Here is a 19,254-nt window from a genome sequence, read left to right on the forward strand (position 1 = left end):
ATCCCCGAGCGGGATTCCTCCGGCCCCGTGTCATTGCGCCGATTTTAATTGGCAACATCGGGGGACCGAGCAACATCGGAATGCCCTGCGGTAATCTATAATGGATTTCGGTTCTGATTTAATTCTGTTGCGAACCCGCACCCCCTCGCCCCCCCCTCCCCGCCCCCCGCGGCGCCGGCGTCGCGTCGGCCGCCTCCCTCGGTCGGTTGGGGGCGCGTCGCGATACCTACTCGCCACCGAGCCACCGCGGAATGATGCGAAGGGGTTGAACCCCCCCCCCCCTCCCCCCTCCCCACACCGCTCGGCCCGCCGCGACGCAGACGTGAGTCATAATTATTGCACGGCCGGCCCGCGGCGCGATGGTGCCGCACCCGACTAAATCCGTTCAAATGCAAGGTCATGGACTTCTGAACAGCACGACTTAGCCAGAAAAGTAAAGAAAAGGATCGACTTCTTTGCTTATTTCAAAAATTGCATTACAAATTTTGAAAACCAACTTATGAGACGAGATAAATACGTTTAAAAATGGCCTGAACTGTATGTAACGAGGTGGTGAAATGGTGCTGGGTTCACACCATTTGGGAAAACATAATTTACCAGTTTATCAGATAGAGGGGATACATAGGCGTGGCTATAGGAGGACCTTGTCCCCCAGGTTGGGTCAGTCACTGGTCACAGAATCGTGTTTAGATGCTTGATTCTTGGAGATCAACTAAAAATACTGAGATCTGTTCAAACATCAACTTTCTACGTTCAGTATTAACCAAAATATCGCAGTTTGAAAAATTCGGTTAGTGACGTCACTCACCGCGGTAGTGGCATTCTTGGTTTCTTCCACCTTGCTTTCATCAGAGTTCCGCGTTGAGCAACCATTGAAAATGTGTCTCCCTGACTAATGAGAGGAAGGTGGAAGAAACCAAGGGCGTTACTACCTCGGTGAATTAAGTCATTGACCGAATTTTTCAAAGTGTTATTCCGTGATTGACTGATCGAATGTTGTTTACTGTTTGGACAGGTCTATATAGCTGATCTACAAGAATCAAGCATCAAAACACGATTCTGTGACCAGCGTAACTGACCCATTGAAAATAGTATCGTCTGGCTCCGCAGAAATTCTGGATGGTGGAGAAAACCCTTCGTCGATGATAATTATCTCTTTTAATGTAGAGTTTTCAATGAAAACCCCACCCTCATTCGATTATCAGTATTTTCTAAGATTTACGACGCGGAAGTCTCAAATGTGTCCGAACCTCCCGATTGTAGGGCCTCTCCCGCCTCACCCAACGATATAACCAAACTAGGCTTATACGGAGATATATGGGTGAAAGAATGAGTCAATGCGATGGTCACATAGTAGTGGATACTATTTTTGAAGTGAGACAAAGATCCACTGATGTATTGTTATCAAGAATTTGGCATTTTTTTATGATACTGCTCCCGAAAGAGTACGCGGTTCCCTTTCATTGATAGATAACTGTCTGGATTCGGCGGTTCTGAGCTAGAGGCAACCTCTTCATCCCACGTTGTAACCGAAGGGATTCTTCACGAATTCCTGCGTTGTAAGTTTTAATGAAGGTGAGAAAGCAACCCCATTCGTACAGAAAGCTCGATTTTATTTAAATTAGTCCGGATTGTTCATTCCCCATCAAGGAAACAATCAGTAAAGGAGTTGGCTGTCTAACTTACGACTTCCTTTGAATCGGAAACGTTTGAAAGCCCAATGCAGGAAGCCAACCGACAACAGTGAACCTAGTTGCAGTCATGAACGACGCTGCAGAGACGACAGAACGGGGTGCGCGGCGATGTTGAGGGTGGTGAGGGGGGGCAAGGAAAACGGGTGTGTTTGGAAAAGCGGTGGAGGGAGGAGGCTGGAGGAGCCTCCCAGGAAACCCTTAACTATATCTCTTGTGAACATAATTTGTATGCTTAAGCTCTTTTTCTCCGAGTCATGTCAATATATTCCGTCAGATACGAGTGCTCGATAGTGGCGTGAGAGAATTTCTTAATTCTCGCCTCTCCTCCTCTCCTCCCGCCCTCCTTCCATCCATCCGGTTCGTTGTCCCCTTTTCCTCGTATTTGTTTTCATTTTTCTCGCTGCTTTCCCGCCACCTCCGTTTGCATTTGGTTTTAAATTGATTTTTCACGATTGAAATAACGCGCCCCCGCCTTTGCCAAATTTTTGCGGAAACCAACCACATGGTGATCGACGCGAATAATCGATTATCGATATTTCTCCTACTACAGCTATGGTAAAGAATCGATTATTAAGGTTTTCGTCGCGAACACCCTTTATCGATCCTCTTCCATTGGTTTAAAAGGCGGATCAATCTATGTATCGTAGAGCACGCCGCGCCACTCATGGTGATTGGTTTCAAGTTGATCTTTGAGTCTTTGAGTCACACAAAGAGAAATTACACGTTGGAAAAAAAAACAAATTGGATCTAGAGTCCAGACTCTTGAAAACATTAACAAGAAAAAGGACTCTTGATTCAATCAGATTTAAGCTTAAATCAAAAGGAAATCCGCTCAGATTGAGAGGCTTGGTTCTTGATTTAAGCTTAAATCTGATTGAATCAAGAGTATTTTTTCTTGTCGATGTTTTTTAAGAGTCTGGACTCTAGATTCAATGTGTTTTTTTTCCAGTGCAATACAAAAGTTTGGTTAATACGGGAAGTAAAATACAAAGTAACCCTAGCCTTCGATTGATCATTTCAAGAGCTAGTTCCAGCTAGTTTTCTTGAAGGAATTCAATAAAGAAAGAGTGGTGAATACAAACGTTGCAATCGAAGGAATGCATTTTACCGGTCTCTCCACTATTTTTTGCGCTAATTCACCGAAAACTGTACAAAAATCAACACAAAATTTGTTTTGGTTTGTGTTTCACTTCCTATATTAACCAAAAGTAACAGAGAACACAGACATTTTTATCAGTGTACACCATCTCGGATCTTGGATGTCACCCACGGACAGGATGGCTATACGGTTGGTAATATTTTCTATTAACATCGGTCGAATCATTTCTAAAGTCCTTTTCCTATATCCCTTCTCTCATTCTGTCCGTTCCCTGGCATGGCCTAAGCGAGATCCATTCAAGTTTACCATCTATGCAACTGGTGAACATTTAAAATATCGCCGCTTGTGGAATCTATAGAGCCTAAAAACGAAAGCCAATTAGAAATGTATTTCAGATGACACTACTCGCCTTACTCGCCTAGCTTACGGGTCTACAGGACCTATAGAGGGACTCTAGGTGATCTGTGTATGTTCCCGAGTTAACGTAAATTTTCGACATTATATCAAGTCGCTGCAGAAAACGAGTTATTTTTTGCTACCAATCGTGTGTTTCTGAGCATAATACCAACGTATCGTCCAGTCAAAAAGTTTGTGTCAATCTCAAAACTAAAACGTCATACGAGCACAGGGCTTGTGTTCATAAGACATTTAAATACCTGAGAGTGCAAAGGGTTGGCGTTTTACGAAAAATTAAAAATCACCAACTTCAAATAAGATTCATATGAGTATATTAAGTTACCTCATGCGCATCTTGTAACGCGTGATGCGTATAATTATTCAAAATTTTAGGCAAACGGCTGATTATAGTGTAGTTTTAACGCTTGAAGATTGGAAACTCTTCTGAACCACAGTTGTAAAATTTGGCTCATTTTTAAGCAAAATACGATAGTCAGACTTGAAAATATATGCGAGCTTTGGTGCCTTAAAACCGACGCTCTTATTTTATTTTTTAATGGATATAAACGAGCAACGCGACCAATTGAAGTTTTCGAATAATATCCTAGCGCACAGAGGATACTTCACGGAAGTTTTCATGGAGAGGTGCTGATTGGTCTTTCATTCAAAAGAGCAAAAGTATGCAGATACCGCAATACAACGTTTGGCCTCCTACATTCATATTTGAACACGTTGACCGTGCTTCGTTTCTTCACTGTTGAGCTGGTTGTATCATTCTCGATTGAAGGCGCTACACTAAGCAACGGGAATACTTTTACTATTGGGCACACGAGAGTATGCTTCACCGGTCCAAATCAGTCACACCTTTTAGATATGAAAACTCACTGTCGAGCTGGTTGTATCATTCTCGATTGAAGGCGCTACACTCAGCGACAGGGACTTTAACTATTGGGCACACAGGAGTATGTTTCACCGGTCCAAATCAGTCTCACCTTTTAGATATGAAAACTCGCTGTCGAGCTGATTGTATCATTCTCGATTGAAGGCGCTACACTGAGCAGCGGGAACTTTTATTATTGCGCACATTGGAGTTGGATTTGCCAGTCCAAATCAGTCGCACCTTTTTAGATATGAAAAGACAGACAACCCTCAATATTTTTCCTCCTTGCTTCACCTCTCCCCACACTTTTATCTTTCATTGTATTTAAACTTTATCCTTCTTCTCGAGGATAAAGGATACTTTTTTCAAAACAAACCGTCGGCAGCCAAGCCTTGAAGATGCGCTTATCTTTTGTTTTACTTGCGTTGCAGCTTTTCCCCCTAAATGGCTCTTTTGAAAGGAGCTCGGCGTGGTGGCGGGACAATGGAGAAATTTTCGAGCGGCGCGAAAAAAAAGGAAAAAATTATGGAGCCACGGGAAAAAAGTGAACTTATGTAAATGTGACCGGGATCCATAAACCATCAAGCGCTTAATCTTCTTATTATGCATTTATTTATTTATTCATTTGTTTTCGTTATTTATCCGCTCCGTGGAGGTCTGGCAGTGATAAATGGCGAAGTAGGCAAGCTTCAGTCGGAGGTGTTGCCGGTTGCGGACCTGTAAGGGGCATCTTCTATTTCCACGCTACATCCTGCGTCTGCAGAGTACGTGAAATATATTTGGATATTGATGAATATCCCTTGTTCAATCATGGATGGACCAAAAGGGGGGCGTAAGGGGCATACCCCTCCCCCCTTTGGTCCACAAAAAGGAGGCTGAAGAAACGGAGGAAGCGAGAAAAGAAGAAACGGAGGTAAGAGGAAGGAAAAACGCTTATTTGCTAATTATTAAAGACAAACTCGACTAAAACTGCAAATCAAATGTTTCAAAATTCTGAAATTTCTTACGACCTCCCCCCACTAGGTATCTAGATCCGCCTAAGTGTTCAATTCGAAGCTCGTTTCCATATAAACCAGTTTTTTAAGTTGCGTGACCATTGATGAGAAAAAGATAGCTCAATGCTATGCTAATAAAACTCAAAATAATTCTGGGACAAAACAACGCAACTTAAAACAACAATAAAAAACGATAGTTACTGTATCCTGTGAAAACTCGAGGAAATTGATGATTAATGGTAATTATGATCTATGCTGATTCCAATCCGAGTATTGCAGGATTTTGCGGGACACTTGACACCGCGGGTTCCCGTGCAAAGCGCTTTCCCGTGACGAGAGAGGATCGTATCCAGAGGCGCGAAAAAAGGGAAATAAAAAGACAAATAAACATAATACAAAATAAACAAAGGAATCGATGAGGATTTTTCTTTTCAGCGCTGGCGTTATTTATCAGTGGCTGCGGAGCGTCTGAAAGCTATTCACGGAATTGTAATTCAGCAAATCGGAGCGTATTTTGACGCAGTCTTGCGCAAACAAGCCGGACACGGTCCATTTATTAATCGGCCAAAGTGCAGGTGGTTGCGTGCCGACCTGCATAATACAGGAGGAAGGCAGTCGACTCGAATTTCCTATTTTAGTCACTTGAAATTTTTGAATTTATTTAAATTTTAAAACAGCCAGACTTTTAATTTACCACTCAGGAAACTCCTTCCACATTTACTCCTGGGTACAATCGAACTTTATGAAATCACGTGTATCTTTCGATAACTTTCGCAAACCCGTTTTTACCCGGAAAAGAGTTTTTTTTTCCCGAAATGATTGCATTTAAAATAATTAGGATGTTTGTTAATTCCGTTCACTATAATTGCTTCTCATTAGATTTGTTTAGTACTCTAAGAAGCAATTTCTTTCAGCTAGCATTTGAAGCATCTTTTTACCCACATATGTTCCTAACTAACTATCGAAATGAGGCAAAAAAAAAACTTCTCTTCTACTTCATTCTCTACCTCTTCTTTCCTTTCTTCTTCTGCCTCTTTCTTTACCCTTCTTCCTTCTTTTGCAACTTTCCCTCTTTTTTCTTATCCTCTTCCTCCTTCTTTTTCTTCTGCTTTTTTCACCTTCTTCATCCTATTCCCCCCCCCCTTCTTCATCTTCCTCTACTTATTTTCCTTCTTCTTTTTCGTCTTTCTTTTGCCTCTTTTTTCTTATTATTCTCCTCTTTCTCCTTTCCACCCCCTCTTATTTCTTCTTTTTCTTCCTCTTTTCCTTCTCCTCTTCCGCTATTTTCTTCCTCTCCGCCTGCCTCCTCCTCCTTTTATGTGTTCTTCGTCTTCCTATTCCTATTCTCCCTCTCCTCCATGCACTTCCAGTGCTCCCATTTCCCGGAACCAGTTTTGAATTCCGGAACTTTTGAGATTTTCCTTGATTGTTCCCGGAACTTTTGGAATTCCGAATTGTTCCGGATCTTTCGCATTTTCCGGAACGGTCTCGGAGCATTTGAAAACTTTATAAAGAATCCGCGAATTTTAGACGTTCATGGAATGGGAGCACTGCGTACTCCTCTATCTTTCCCTTTTTATTTTCCTTATTCTTCTCTTTCCATTCCTCCTCTCGCTCCCCTTTTCCGATCATGTATGCGTTCTCAACTGCCATACGATTGAAGTCGCAAGACTCGAGTCTGGCCGACCGGGGCCAAATCTTACTGTTAGTGTCCAAAAGCGCCATGGCCATCGTGCGGAAGCACTCGTAAGCCGATAAGAGCGGACTATTGAGTCGGGGATAATCCCTCGAACGGGGACGGGGACGGGACCACCGTGCGAAGGGGCATGTGCTTTTGACCCCGTTTCAGTGTCACCGCGGACGTTAAACTCGTTAATGTTTTTTGGAGCCGGCGACGGTCGACCGTGTTCGCGCTGTTTTTCGCGGTTCCTCACATTCCCCTCCGAGCGCCCCCCCCCCCCACCCCCCTTGCCGCCCGGAAGCTCCGCGCCATTCGGCGGCTTGTAATTATCGTAGCCGAGCAGGCTTCGCGAAAACGGCTTTTAAAAAGTTCGCGGCTTCCACCCTCGGTCGTTTTCTTAACTCGCTCGTTGTGCTTTTTGCGGCTCTCGTCTTTGAAGGCGCGATTGAATATCGACCGCGCCTCTCCGCCTTGCTTGACCTCGTTGTCGGCGGACCTGCTTCTAGATAAATTCGAGCACATTTTGCAATAAGGAATCACTTTTTCTGGCTCATTTCAGAAACAACATACATGCTATTGATTTTCCTATGCAGGAAGGTGCTTTTGTGGAGGAGCCAGAGATAGTGCTTCCTCACTGCAAAATGTAATCCAGTTGAACGGAGTTTAGCGGGTAGGACCCAAGAGCCAAGACATATTTCCGGAAAAACTGAGTCATGAGTTATTTGAACCACGTTTAGCAGAAAGGAACCAAGCTACGACAGCTCATTTCCAAATTTAACTGGGAATTTTCTAATGTTTTACAAGAGAACGCATGTGCAGATTCCTTCGCAAATAATTTCTTTCGTACTATGCGGAAAATTCACTGGAATTTGCACAAAAATCCGCACAACTGACTTTCATGTAAAATATTAAACTGCCCAATTACATTTGGCACCGCGACCAAAAAATGGCTTTTTTGCACCCAGCGGAGTGCTTCCGAAAAAAATTTAACAAATATCAAATTTTGTGAAATTTCACTTTCCATCTCTACTTGCATGCATTCCATCATTCAAATGAGCATTCCATTACACATGAGAGCAATCTTCTGTGGAGTAACGACCATACGATAGCTGTGCAGAGTGTTCTCGGCGAAGAAAAATCAAGATGCGGGAATTTTCTGCGCGGTCGTAAATCGCGGAGGACAGGTGGCGAATGCCCCGTCAGCACTCTTGTAGGAGGGGGGCGCTGCTCCCTCTACAAAGCTGAAAACAGGAGGCGACGGCAAATAAACTGCACCGAAGATGGGGATGATAGTGGCGAAGGACGCGAGCTAGACGGGGGAGGGGATAAATGATTTCAGGATCTGGAAAGCCAAACGAAAGCCAAAACTAAGGACTCAGAGCGTCGAACAGCGGGCGGCGTAGTACGTGTTGTCTCCGCGATACGGCTTCCTGCGCTGTTGCCGTCCAAGTGACGTTGTTTCATGACGTCATATTAGAAAATTTTGCCAAATTTAAAAAGAGGTGCTTAAGAAATTTCTCTAAGGGGTCAGTTGCGCTGGTCACAGAATTGTATTTTGATGCGAGATTCTTGTAGATTAGCTAAAAATATTAAAATCGGTCCAAACCTCAACTTTCTACATTCAATATCAATCGATACATCGCCCTTTGAAAAGTCAGGTTTTTGACGTCATCCACAGCGGTAGTGACACCCTTGGTCTCTTCCACCTTGTCTGATCCGCATCTCACGACGAGTAACCAGTGCTAATGTGTGTATCCCTGACTGATAAAACCAAGGTGGAGGAAACCAAGGGTGTCACTGCCGCGGTGGATGACGTCAAAAACCCGACTTTTCAAAGGGCGATAACTCGGTTAATATTGAATGTAGAAAGTTGCGGTTTGGACAGATCTGATTATTTTTGGCTTATCTACAAGAGTCAAGCATTTAAAACGATTTTACGACCAGCGCAACTGCCCAACCGAACGCTTACAACGCCTTCAAATCTGGCAATACCTCCCGCTTTGCCGAGAGGTTAGTTTAGTTGCGTGACCCAACCGAACGCTTAAAACGCCTTCAAATCTGGCCATACTTCCCGTTTTGCCGAGAGGTTAGTTTAGTTGCGTGACCCAACCGAACGCTTAGAACGCCTTCAAATCTGGCGATACCTCCCGCTTTGCCGAGAGGTTAGTTTAGTTGCGTGACCCAACCGAACGCTTTGAACGCCTTCAAATCTGGCGATACCTTCCGCTTTGCCGAGAGGTTAGTTTAGTTGCGTGACCCAACTGAACGCGACTCATTGTTAGTTTACTCATTTTACTGCACGCAGCTAGCTGATAGCATCACAAGAAGCATTACAAATCGTGTTTTCAGTGCGGTTGTCCATTGTCAGTGCGGTAGCTATTCTAGAGGTATACTCAGAGGCAAAGAGACCCTTTACGAACCTCTTAGCAACGGGTATGAACCTCTACTTCATAAGATGCAACGCTGTTGCCGTCGAAGTGACGATGTCTCATGACGTCATATTAGAGAATTTTACCGATTTAAAAAAAGGCGGCAGCCATTCTAGAGGTATACTACATATAAGCAAAGAGAGACCCTTCACGAACCTCTTGGCGACAGGTTGAAACTTTTAATTTATGGGATGCAACACCTCCTTCCAGTATCACGTTTTTTTCGGCTTTCGACCTACCTACTAGGTGACGTAATGAGTCAAACACGTTTATACTGAACTTCGGTTCTTTTGCCAAGAAAAGTAGTCAACACGTTATTAAACATCCACCTAGAAGGTAGGTCAACAGTTGAATATTGGAGTCCCAAAAGTAGAAGCTTTCACAATTGCTAAAATACCATGGGCTTCGCTTTGTCTCTGTGTGCACTTTTTGGCCCGAGAGTGGTGGCGATGAAGACAGTATTTTTCAAATGTCCGCTATTCGCATTTCGGGCACTTTTTGGTGGCGTAGGTCGGTACGGACAACTTTTATCATAAATTTTCTTGGAAATGGTGTAGTTTGTGGAAAAAGTCATTCTATATAAAGTGTTTGAAATTATATCATGAGTTAATGTAAGCAAAAAAATCGGACGCTATGGTCCGTTTTCCATATTTTGAGTTCCGGATTTTGCTGGAATAGCGACGCCATATTGTACCGACCTACGTCATAGGGTAAACAATCCTCAAGATGAAAACATTTACTTTTTTTCCTCTACGCGCTGGTGCATTCATTGCAACGAAATTTGCGGCGGGTGTTTGACCATGTGGCAATGGGGTATTGTTTCTTGAGGAGTTCGTGCCGGTGGCAATGAGACAGGGTGCCAACCCTGCTGCGACGCGGTGAGGCTGCTCCAGCAGCGAGTAAACAAGATCATGCGAGTTACCCAGTCACCGGTTGAGGCGAGCTCCCAACTTACTACCCTGCACTCCCAACTATCCCCCCTCTGAATTTCTGTGCTTCATCCGTGCTTAGCCCTCAACCCTTGTTGTCATCCTCACTACAATGGAAACTTTTGCACAGAACAAAGGCATCGACGCGCGGACGTTCCCCCACATCACTTTGGCGCGGAGGATGGTGTCAGAAACTTGCGAACACTAGCCGATTAAAGTCACGTAACATTGTATCCGATTTTCGCTTTTCTTATTAGAAGTGTTTGGAAGATACTCATCAAGAGGACGGCATTAATGGATTTCAAAATTCTACGATTTTGTAATGTTTTTGTTTTTGAGTACGGTGGGGGGGGGGGGGCAAATTTGTCATAAAATTCTTTATCATGAAAACTATTAGCCGCCAAGTCGTTTGAGATTGACAAAATGCATCGTTTTGGCTGAAAGAAAAAAGGTTTCACCATCGGAATTAACACTTTTAGTGTTGACGCCACCATAGGATTCTCCATTGTACACGGAAAAAAAAAACTTCGGCCATGGAAGCCGTACTTACACCGTCCGCGTTCCGGGCTCAGAGGCCGAAAGTTCCAGGCGTAGAACCCGTAGCAATCGAATGTTACGGCTCCAGCACCCGGAACTTTCGGCCTCTGAGCCGGGAACGGACGGTATGTGTATACAACCCTAACTTATTTCTCAGTGTATCGAATTGGATCCTAGCAATCACAATGGCATGACCTCTTTCAATAGCGAGAAGATCGATATATATCGCTTTTCTATGACGCGGTACCAATAGCGTTTACAGAGTGAAAGAACGGAGCGGGGGCAATCCGGCAGCGCGCGGAAAGCTCGGAGCTCGGCGAAAAGGAGCGAAGCTGCGCGGAGGGAACAATGAAGGTAATATATTTCGGCAGAGAAACAATTTACCACTTAAAGCCAAAACCCGAGCGGAAACTGACGCGACGGCCCCCCTCGTGCCCCCTCGACCCTCCGGGGGGCCCGCCGCCCCCGCTCCCCTCCACGACGCGCCCGCGTAATCACTTTAATTAAGCGCCCTCGCGTCTTTTCACCTTCGAAATATGCACCCCCCCCCCCCCCGCCGCCATCAACCCCATCACCTGCGTCTTACAGGTTGCCGCCGCGCAAACAAATCACTCGCCGTCGTGCCGTGTCCGGTTGGACGGCTCCAACGAAAGGGACTGTGGCCGTAGCGGAATGTTTATTTCAGGGTTTTTTTTTAAGTTTATTTATCATCGGATTCCCTGACTTCCCCTGATTTTTCCCTAACTATTTTTGCTTTTCCCTCATCCCAAATTTTTTTAATTCCCTACCTTAAGGGAAATAGTTGGGAACAAAATTTCCACCTGTTTTTCTTAATATACGCGAACTGTCGCTAAACTTTGGACGAAGTTTCCTTGTTTAATGATCAAACGACAGATAAAGGCATTGAGTTGCAGGGTGAAAAATGACAAGCCTTAAAAATGACCAGAAAGATAAACAGTTGGTAGATCAGTGATAAATTTTGGTGATCAGTATATTTGTCGGAAATTCCCTGACTTTTCCTCCGAATTCCCTAGACTCGTGAGTTTTCGGACTTACGCCCGTCTGACAGAAACCGATTAAATTGACCTGATCTTTCCCCTTTTCAGAGAGGTCCCTTAAAACTTTTGGGGGCTCCCAAAAGTCGTTTCCTTTGATCTCAGAGCACTCACAAAATGTTAAGTCTCCAACACAATTGGTTCAAAATCTATAAGGGTGACTTAGTGCAAGTGGTGCGAGACTTTTAAATCACACCCTATATGTACGAAAATCCATATAATGACAACTTGCAAGAGGAAAATTCAGGAGATCTACATAGAAGCAATTCAAAGATGTTATACGTGATAATGTTCATTCTTGGATCAATACCGGTATCCTGTTTGTTTTATTTCTGTTGTCTTTTTCGTTGTTTCCCTCTTCAACTCTTGGAGGGCGCTAAAGGAAAGCTCCATTGAGCTTCGCTCCCTGAAACTCGAGCATTCGCAGATGAAGATTCGAGGCCGTTGACGGGGCAGACGATGGCGTCGGGAGAAAAGGCGTTAAATATTCCTGCTCACGTTCCCGGGTGGGTGAAAACAAATCGTTACCACTGCGTTGCGGGTTGCCGGCGCCGCGAGCCGAAGGCGCTCCGCTTCGTTTGAATAAAATCTGGCTTAATTTGAAAAGTGTTCTTTCACGGCTCGCGACCCCGCGATCCTCCGTCAGCGACCTAATTCCGACCATAAATCTCAATTCCTCCTTCGGCGGCGCACAATTCAACCAAGTAAGAGAAGAGGTCGGACATGACATTTTTGGCTAAAATTTCCAATTTTTGATGTTTGTTTTGTCACAAATTCAATTTCAAAGGGTGTTTCTGAAAGGGAATTTCACGAAAAAACCAATGGAACCACTCTTAAACTTTATTGTTTTATATTTTCGAAAATATGACCTTTCGAAGTTTCCAGATTTTGTCCGACTTCTCCAATTGGCCCGGTCCAGTGTGCGGCGCGGCGGCGGAGGTATTTTGCCGTGCTACGGAAGAACGCCGTATGAACATTCGAGACTTGCCAAATTTCCTTCGATAAAATGTTTATTTTTGAGAAAAATTAAGAAATGTTTTCCTAGAAATTTTCAGGAACTTCAGATCAAAATACAAACAATGTTCTCTGAAAAATTGGAAGGAAACTATTCATAAGTTTACCGGAAAATTCGTGTTTTATCGCAGAAAATTTGGCATCGCTTGAAGTTTCATACGGCGTTTTTCCTTAGCACGGCAGTATTGCTCTTGGTGTTTGTGTCGACGTCGAGGTGACGACGCTTTATTTCGGGGGCGCAACGTGAATCGGGAACCGTGACAAATGAGAATGCTAGATGTCGCTTATCAGCCGCCCCGGTGCGGCGCGGCGATGGCTTGGCCGAGTTATTACGCGCCGCGGAAGGGCAGGTTATGGCGGGTGAAATGATCAAACTTTCGGAGCATTAAAGCAGAATGGCGAAGGTACAATGAGGAAAAAACCGTGCTTGTGTATCGATCCGACCAAAGGCAACAAAAGGGTATAAAGGGTGTTCCGAAATTATTACCATCGGCGAGAGAAAAGGGCGGCTTAGGAAATCTGGACTCCTCTCCTCGGTATCACGACGTTTTACCGACAGGACGTTTGAACTACAACTTTTGACCTACATACGTTTGATCTAATTTTGACCTACAATAATTTTTACCTACGGTAATTTTGACCTACCGACCATACTTTTGACCGATTTGACCTATATGAATTACGAATTTGGTCCACACAATACTAATGTTAACAACCTATTTTATGCCAAACATGCTCACTTTCATTGAACTTGGAACCATTAGGACACTGCTGCTCAAACCATTCTGTCTCCTTAGGGTCAATTTTGGATCCATCATTGTCAAATTTCCTGTACTCCAATGGCTTTTAGGTCAAAAATACTGTAGGTAAAAATTGTTGTAGGTAAACAGGTGTAAGTTTCATTGGACATATTTCTACCAAACAGACCTATGTGGAGGTGAGAAATGGGGTGTGCTCGTCGAAGCTGCATAAGAAGCAATGTAAAGTGGGCGTGATTCCTTTTGAAGAATTGGGAAAGCGGGATATTACATTCTATCAAACAGACCTATGTGCCATCTGAATGCGGAATTCATGAGCCGCGGGCATGGCAAGAGAGCGTTGTGAACAGGGCTCATGAGTTAATGCCCCCCGACGAAGATCGCGCCCCCGCTCGCGGGCTCGATCATTGCCGCTGACGTCATTGGCGCTTTGTTATTCTCATTCACTCTTACGGCCAGAGAACTATCGAGCACATCCCATATTTCTCACCTTCACATAGTTCTGTTTGATAGAAATACGTCCAATTGTCCTGTGGGTAATATGTTCGTTAATCGAAGGTCAGGTAACCCTCTACTCTCCTCCGAAACCATCAAGCATTCGTTCGGTTTGTCTTGTTATTTCTAAAGATACTGGCTAACTTTAATTTATATTTGATTAATTAACTGAGCATTTTCATACTTTCTTTCTTTCGAACAGTGACGAATCATATCCATCTCTCTATTCCTAGCACTATGAAAGTTACACTTCGGAAGAGAATACCGGATACCTAGGCCAGTATTTCAAGTGTTTCATTTCATCACGCTCGTGAGTCTCATTAGGGATGACAGGATTCCAAGGGAACTGATCATTGTAGTTTTAAACTGGTGTAACAACTTGTTGAGAGATGATGCCTCATCAATCATTTAGTGCTCTTCAACTGTTCGCCCTCATCATATGGATCGCTGGAATGCCAGAATTCTTTTAACTACTGGGGAAATAGAAAGTGTTATTAGATTTGACAATGTTGAACGATTTTTTCATACACTGGAAAAAAAAGAATCTTAAATTTGCCGCCAAGAAGTATTTCTTCTTAAATCAAGAATTTTTCCGGTTAATATAAGCTACTTTCTTGCTTAACCCAAGCATTATTTTTCTTGTATCAAGAAAAAGTCAGCTTAAAGCAAGAAAAAAAAAAAATTCTTGGCGGCGAATTCAAGAATCATCATGCTTGATCCAAGCTACTTTTTTTTTCAGTGTACTTTGCTATATATTCTATTCTTTATCTCGCTCCGTAGTTTTTGTTGCATGGTGTAGTACCTCTTTCTTTTGCCTTAAAAATGATCGGAATGATCGAAAAGCTTCGGGTCTCTGAATAAAATGTATTCTTATTACACCTTAGCATAATGGCGCCTTATGTATCACATAAATTCCCACACAAAATTTATTGGTGTACTCGTGATGATAATTATCACAATGTTCAAGTAGAAATAAATTTAATCAATCGATCAGTTCTTCATTACAGAGGAGGATAGTATCTCCAGAAAACTCTAGGGTCAAAAATTTACTAGGTTCACGTCCGAAATGATGTGATTAAAAAGGGAACGAATGATGACTTTAAGATCCTTTGGCCTCAATGGCTAGAAAAACATGATTCGCTCAGCAATAAAATCTGAGAGATTCCTCCTTGCTGAGCGGATCGAGGATAGCTACACGCAGTGATGTGGCGTGAATTGCGATGTATCGATTGTTCTGCCATTTAAACGTATGGTAAAGAATCGATTATCAATGTGTTCGCTGCGAACACCCTGTTTATCGATGCTTTTCCATACGTTTAAATGGCATAACAATTGATATATCGCAAAGCAGGCCACGTCACTGACTACACGCTTGTTCCGACAACGGATTAAGGTCCTTTGGTGCTGCGTGGCTGATCCGTTAATTGTGTAATAATTGGGTGAGAATGAATGATAAGATGCTCAAACGGAACTCGAGAAAATGGAGAGGAAGTCTAAGATCGATATTCAACGAAATGTTTCCGGCTGATTGTGAGTCCTTTGTTGGATGAAAGCAGGTTAAGACGGGCTACGTTCTCCAAACATCTCGTGGCCAAGTAAGCGTATCTTCGCAATCTGTTTTTAAGCGACTAAAATTACTCCCATTGTAATACTAAATCATTGAATCTATGTCAGATCTAAATACCTGCCAGTATACATTGTTAGGATAAGATTCCTCTCTTTCAGGGATGATGGAGGAGTAGATGGGAGGACAGGGCTTATGAGCGTCTAGAGATTGGTGATAACTGGACCTTCGTCTGTCGTCCCCCTCCAATCGATAGCACCACTGACATTTATAAATTCTCAATTATGAACCTAATTACAAATTCTCTAAATTTTAAGGATTTTTTGGAAGATTTAGTTTCTAATATCCGTCTGACATAACTGAATATCTTAGTTCAAAAACGACCCATCTCCAGTATACTCCATGGCAGATGGATATCTTCGCTATGCTTTTGTCTGGTCTAAGTTTGAATCTGCCGCTCGAGTCAAAGGGGAAGGTCGGACAAAATTTGGAAACTTTAAAAGCTAATTATTCCGTTTTTACAAAACTTTGAGGTTCTTAAAGTGGTTCCATTGGTTCCCTCGTTCAATTTTCTTCTAGAAGCACCCCTTGAAATTTAAAGTGTGAGGAAATAGACATCAAAATTTGCAGTTTTTGTGGAAAATTTCATGTGCGACCTCTTCTATTAGCTCGTTGCACGGTGTGCCGCCGGAGGCGTAAAAGTAAGTCTTGATGCTGTTGACATTAAACAGCTATGGCCAAAAATTTCGAGGCTTCTTTCGGCTCGACACGACATCAAACTGTAAGCACACGACGACGGAAGAAATACATTAGGATGAGAGTGCTTTTTAATAGGTGGCTCGTTAAGTCAGCTAAGGAGTAGTGAACTATGTGTAGGGATGAGGTCTGCATCATGTGAATTTAAAGTACAAATAAAAGTCGAGTTAGGGGAGCACGCCGAGGAACGCGTCCCAAGTTTGTCGAGGCCCGGGCCTCGGCCTGCCTCATGCGAACAATGCAATTCGTCACATGCAAATTGGACCTTCCAGTTGCCAGTTTGCAACTACGCCGTCTTGGACTAACTTAGGCGGTAGAGAAAGGCGCACCGTCAGTTTCAGACGACTGTAAGCAGCACCAGCAGGCGTAGAATATAGAGGAAAGATAACACGTGCTAGACGAGAAAAACATGGTCATGGTACTGACTACTATTCTGTCAAGCTACGGAAAAACGCCGTTAGAACATTCCAGAATTGCCAAATTGCCTTCGATAAAATGTTTAATTTTGAGGAAAACTATGAATATTTATCCTTGAAATTTTCAGGAACTTCAAGTGATACTGCGAACAAAATTATCTAAAAAATGGAGGAAAAATATTCATAAGTTTACCTGGGAATTCGTGATTCACTAAAAGAAATTTTGGCGACGCCTGAAGATTAATACGGCGTTTTTCCTTGGCACGGCAATATTATGTCTGGCTGTGCATGATTGTCAAGCAATCTGATAACCGGCACTAGACTATCTGATTTTGAGAAGTATTTTGAAATACTAGCCTAATGTAATTTGAGAGCGAACCTTCATTACGAACCTTTCATTATGGAAGAAGAATTGGAAAATCGTTAATTTCAATGTAAAGAGCTAGCTAAATTTTTTGAAGGATTTTTCTGCAGGATAACAATACTGACTTGCTAGGGAGGAACGCTGTATGAAACTTCAGCCGTTGCCATATTTCCATTCATAGAATCAAAATTTCCAAGAAAGTTCGTGAATTATTGTTTTCAATTTTCAGAGAATTGTATTTGCAATTTATTCTAAAAATCTAAAAATTTCGAGATGAAATATTCATAATTTTTTTCAAAACTCTATATTATACCGGGAGAAATTCGCAACATCTGAATTTGAAGACGATGTGTTTAGAATGACAGAATATTACTTTGAACAACTTTTACTTCCTTTTTTTTTCATGCGGCATTGCAACCTTGCCGTATCAGTTGCAGCGGCATGTAGCATGCCGGCTGGTAATTTGAAGGGGCCCGATTCGAACGTCGAATGTCGGCGGAACGTGGAGACAGGGCGGAGTGGCGGAGGGAGGGGGAGGGGGGAGGAAAGGACGTCATAATAATATTGCTCATTAAAAACTTCCGCACAAGAAGGCGATTTAGTCCCACCTCCCGGTTCCTGGGGATGCGACGCCCCATTCGCGGATAGTGTTGAAAGTCGATACCCTTACGATAAGAAATTCAGCTGCCACGCACTAAAACTTTTTTGCGCCATCCACTTTATATTGCATTGCTCTGAGAGGAATATTCTTCCAGGCTATGGAAAAACACCGTATGAACATTCGAGAGTTGCCAAATTTCCTACGATAAAATGTTTATTTTTGAGGAGAGCCTTGAATATTTTTCCTTGAAATTTTCAGGAGCTGTAGGTCAAATTGCGAAAAAAATTATCTGAAAAATGGAAGAAAAATATTTACAAATTTTCCCGAAAATCGTGGTTTACTAAAAGAAACTTGGCAACGCCTGAAGGTTTATACGGCGTTTTTCCTTAGCACGGAAGTATTGCACAACTCTAAAAATAGAGTGTGAGGCTGTTCGTATTACCGCTCACGGGCTGTGTGTCATCTAAACCCATCGACGTATTTTTTGCGAGCAGATTGGATCGATTAAAAAACGATAGAGATGAAGGTAAGAAAAAGTAAATGAGAAAAATTGTTTGAGACTGTCTTTATATGAATTATTGCGACTGATTACGACTTCCCACGTGCGGCGACACTGACTAGGCATTAAGTTCACAGAGGGCAGGAAGGGGGTAATAAGCATCTTCTCGACCCCCCTCCCTCTTAGAGCGTTACGTAGTATATGGACGGCCCCTTAAAGGACTTCTTTTTTCAATGAATGAATGAATTCCCCTTCCCATCAGGAATGCCGTGCTGAGTAAAAACGCCGTATGAGCCTTTAGGCGCTGCCAAATTTCCTTTGATTAATCAAAAATTTTCCGAGAAAATTTATGAATATTTTCCTCCCGAGTTCTCAGATATCATCGGTAATTTGATCTAAAATATCCAGAAATTGCAATGAAAAATATGCATCATTTACTTCAAAAACAGATAATTTCTGAGAGAAAATTTGGCAACACCCGAATGCTCACACGGCGTTTTTCCTAAGAACGGCAGAAGAGTGGCAAGCCATCTTCCGACTTCGCACTGACGATTGAGCGCGGCAAAATTTTTTAGAAGACGATTTGGTAGCTGTCAGAGGAGGGGGAGGATTCGGCCGTATATTGCATAGCTCCATGCTCTGTGACGTGGTTGACGTAGCGTACGTCGCCGCGAGGGTGCGCCATCAATACGCGACGACGTGACGTGGCACGTCGAACGTCGACACCCGAAACAATGCGAAGCGGGAGACGGGAGGGCGCGCGAGGCTGCCAACATTAAATTTTCTGGTTCCCTACTCCTGCCCGCCATAAATCAAAAGCTCCCTGTTGAAAAGTATCCGACTCGCTCAAGTTCTTTCCTCCACTTATCCGAGAAAAATATATCAAAAATCCGCCAAATAAATGAATAACAAGGGAGCTCCAAGTTGTTGCCATGCTTAGACCGCATTTTGCAATAAGGAACCAACCAATTTTCCTGGCTCATTTGGATTGCATTTTGCAAAAAGGAATTAGAAGAATTGCAATGATGTTAAGATTGTGCATTTTCATCCTTGGCAATAAAATTACTGATACCATGAATAAATATGAAATTT

This window comes from Bemisia tabaci, chromosome 3 (assembly GCF_918797505.1).
Source record: "Bemisia tabaci chromosome 3, PGI_BMITA_v3".
NCBI classification, from domain to species: Eukaryota; Metazoa; Arthropoda; class Insecta; order Hemiptera; family Aleyrodidae; genus Bemisia; species Bemisia tabaci.